A 4,632-nucleotide genomic window follows, 5' to 3' on the forward strand; every position below is an offset into this window, starting at 1 on the left:
ATGGCTGATTAACTTAGAAACTATCAAATGTAGACAATATTTTCACTGTGAACAACAAAGAAATCTTTGCTGGACCATTAAAGCTGAGGGAAAATGGGCCATTACAGGTAGCGTTTGGACATACTATTCTTATGGCATATATGCAACACTGTTAAAAAAAAGGAAAAGGGCATATGACCTAGGTCACACAATTCAATTCCATAAGATTATCCAATTTCGTTCCTATACCTGAGAAACTTTTTTCATTTTTTTTTTTTTCCACTACCTGGATAGTGTTTTATATGTTTACACATCAAATAAAGTTGAAGAGAAACAAAGAAATAAAGTAAAAAGAATAGACATGTCGAATGCACCAGGATCGACCCATATGTACCAGGTCAATGCATCGACCCATAATGCACCAGGATCGACCTATAATGCACCGGGTCAATGCATTGACCCATAATGCACCAGGATCGACCCATATGCACCAGGTCAATGCATCAACCCATAATGCACCAGGATCGACCCATAATGCACCGGGTCAATGCATCGACCCATAATGCACCAGGATCGACCCATATGCACCGGGTAAATGCATCGACCCATAATGCACCAGGATCGACCCATATGCACCAGGTCAATGCATCGACCCATGATGCACCAGGATCGACCCATAATGCACCAGGTCAATGCATCGACCCATAATGCACCAGGATCGACCCATAATGCACCGGGTCCATGGATCGACCCATAATGCACCAGGATCGACCCATACTGCATCGGGACAATGCACTGGGATCAAGATTCCCCAGGTATTTCAACACGCGTCGAATTGGGTTCAAACTAACATCAAAAATAGATAATTTTTTTTTTTGTTCTGGCAATTTGTAGGTGAAAATGGTCCAATTTCAGAAAGTCAGAGTTTTGTACCCTTTTCTGATAAAACTTCAAAGTTCTAATCAACAGTTAGATTCCTAGATGTTTTCCCTACATACTGAAACTATTTTCAAACCAAAGTCTTTAAGTTAGGCCTTCAAGAGTAGAAAAGATGGTTTTTACATAAACTGTCGAATCATTGATGCCTTTACCCTAATTTCCCAGCCAAAAAACTTCATATGGGAGAATTTTTCAATGGATGATTTTTTCATGGGGACGGGATTGTCCCCAAAGGTGGTGGATTCCCAGGGTTTATTCGGAAAAACTATCAAAAATTAAACATATAAAAAAAAGTTTTTTCTACTAAAAGAAAGGAGCAACATTAAAACTTAATACAAACAGAAATTATTCCGTGTATAATGAGACTACCCCCTCCTGCAGCATAATTAGAATTAGAACCTTTTTTAAAAGTTTTTAAAAACCTTAGCGTGAAGAGAGGGGTATTGAGATGGGGGGGGGGGGGCAGTCCCCCTCATACACGAAATAATTCCTACTCGTTTTAAATTTTAATGTTGCTTTTTTACTTTCAGTACAAAAAAGTTTTTTTTAATTAATTGTCACAAAAAGAGTCAATAGAGTATGCTATCTTTGTCATCTCTGAAGAGCTGTAGATAAAAATTCAACCATTTATGAAATATTATCCTCTATAAAAAAAATCAAGATTTTAGAAACCTGTAGGAAATTTCAGAATTAAAAATTGTCTAGATCTTAAATATCTGTCAATTCTTTTTTAAGCATTCCAGGATTTTTAACATTTTACCATCTTTAAAAAAAAAACTATGGTTTAAACTTGACTGAAATAGATGCTAGGGAATTCATCAGTTTTGTGAAAAAAAGCTTATTCTGGTTTAAAATACTTGTATAATAAACAGCTACCTTGGTATCTCCACTATAAATGCTAACATTGGTCTCCTCTATGATGACCCCGCATGGTGGGGTGTAGTTAATATTCACTTTTTGCAACTTCTCCATAGACACACCTAGAAATACAAAAAGGTTAGTCAAATATTTCAAGAAATCCTTACCAATTACAATATAGTAACATGGTTTATTATAAAAGAAGGCCTTGCAATAAAGTTTTGTTATGTTATTTGACGAGAGCCTCAGTTCAATCCCTCCCCTAGCTATAGCACTGTTTTAGGACACAAATCTTTCATATGGTAAAAAAAAATACTTAATAACTGATATACCAAATCTTCTCAAACTTAAAAGGATAGTAATTGGCTTAACTTTCTTAATTATTAATTCATTAATTTCGTTTTTGGTAAATTTTTCAAGATGCTTTTCATTATTAAAAGACTAAATATTGACAGATTAGCAGCTCATGTCAAATAAACAGAGCCATGGACTTCTTTTCAAAATCCCAATTATTCACACTTTCTTCCTCTCTTTAAATTCTTAATTTCTTTGAGGGGGGGGGCTTTTTTAATTACATTTTTTTTACAATAGTAACACACATATCAGCCCTCCAAATCACCTTTCAACTTTTGCTTTGGATCCAGAATTTTCATTAAATGACTATTTGCACTTTAGCAAATCCAACATTAACAAATCCAACTTTTAAATTTTTTTTATTATTATTATTATTTTACAAGAGAGCTTTCTGGAGTCATTTGGTTACCTTTCGTCTTCTTAATGAGTTACCTTATTAGTGGAGATGAGTCATTAATGTTAGCTTTGACGTTTGCATTACAGAATATCTTTTTTATATGTGCTACTTCTTTCAAGATGAACTGACAGTCAAAAGTCAATGTATCCAGGGATTGTGGTGCAGAGTTGCAAAACAAATCCGATGATTTACTCTATATAAGCTCCTCTTCTCATATCAAATCATTATTGTCCTTCCTTGGAGGAATAACTGTGAAAACATTGAAAAGTGAACTACAATCTAGGAAAGCTTGACTTTTTATAACAATTGAACTTATTATAAGTTCATATTATATATATATCATATTTACTTATTATATAAGTAAATATAACAATTTACTGTTACTTTGAGAGGGTCTTCATATTTAAGGTTTTGTGTTTGTTTTAAGATTTTTTTTTATATTACCTTTGGATTTTTATTGGTATTTTTTTCTTTTTTCTAATATTGTGCACTGAAGACAGGCAAGTGGAGGTCTTAACCAAAATATTTACAGTGTACTCTATGATTTTCACTGACTTGTTTTATCCATGTTTCTATCTTCTTTACAGTTTTTTGTTTTTTTTTTAATCTTAAAGTAGAACAAAGGCATTTAAAGAATTAGACAAAATATCCATCTTTTTAAAATATAGAATCTTTGTAATATTCAATAAATTGTCTATCTAGATGTTTCAAATTTTAGAATTGTCTTTATTTGGATTGTGATTAGCAAACATAGAAAAAAGCTTTTCTGTTATAGCACAACTGAATATATAACAAAACACCTTTATTTTCTATGTTGGCTATCAATGAGCAAAAAATAGAAAATTCTAGAATACAAAACATTTAGATAGTGGATGTAATGTAAACTGCATATATTTCAAATACAAGCAGTCAACATACATACTTGTTTAATCTTTTATTTCATAGTACAAAATATTTCTAAATTTCTCTTTTGCAATGGCTAACAGCATCTCCTCTGTTTATTCGTCATTTCAACAATTTCTGCAAAACACTGGCCTTTCATGTCCTTTTATGAGAAAATAAAAATAAGTCACAGGGGGACATTTGTTTTACCTTATTGTTTCCTTTTTTTTTGTATGTGTGTGCATGTACCTTTATTTTAAATATTTGCAACATGCAATAACTTTACTATCTAGATGTTTTGAACTTTAGATTTTTCTTTTTCTTTTCTGGTTTATTGTTAACTAACATAAAAAAAAGGCTATTTTGTATCATAATAAATAGAAAAAAAGAAGTTGCTACAACTGAAAGTAAGGAGCAACATTAAAACTTAAATAGAACTGAAATTATTCCATATACATGGGGCTGCCCCTTCCCCAACCCTTGTTCTTTATGCAAGAGTCTTAAAGTTCTTTAAAAGTACTTCTCACTTAAATTCAATGTACCTTGTGTTTTGGCAGTCATGTTAAAGAAGTGTGACAAAAAGACAAGCTTTAGCACAAAGAGCAAGGGTTGAAGAAAGGGCAGCCCCCTCATATATGGAATAATTTCAGTTCTATTTAAGTTTTAATGTTAGTCCTTACTTTCAGCTGAAAAACCTTGTTTTTTTTATAATATGTGACTCTTATTTAAATCCAACCAAGAATATCTCTTCCCTTCCCTTCTCCAGGAAAAACTTCCCCTGGAAACTTTCTTCTCCACAGAAAATTAGTCCCCCCCCCTTCCAGGCCTATTTTTCCCTTAAGATATTTGATCAAAATTTTGAGATAAGCATTTGATTTAGCATAGTTGAAAGGTCTAACAACTATACCTTTGGGGATGACATGGCCCCCCATAATCCATGGGGAAAGAGATATTTTTCCCAGTGAATAAAAGTGAATGGTAATAAAGTGATTGATTTCAAAAAAACTGAGAATAATTATTCCTGTAGCAATGACATACATCATCTGTTTGGCAAAGGCATCATTATTTGATTTTTGGTTTGTTAATTATCCTGTACATGTTATGCATTCTTAGCTTGTTGCACCTTTTTTCTCTATCTGTATTTCACAGATGACATACAATTCCTGTTACATATTCTATTGTTTGTCCTACTATTTAGAACTTAAAGTCTGATCCTGCTGATA

The sequence above is a fragment of the Artemia franciscana genome, chromosome 6, assembly GCF_032884065.1.
Source record: "Artemia franciscana chromosome 6, ASM3288406v1, whole genome shotgun sequence".
Classification (NCBI taxonomy): Eukaryota; Metazoa; Arthropoda; class Branchiopoda; order Anostraca; family Artemiidae; genus Artemia; species Artemia franciscana.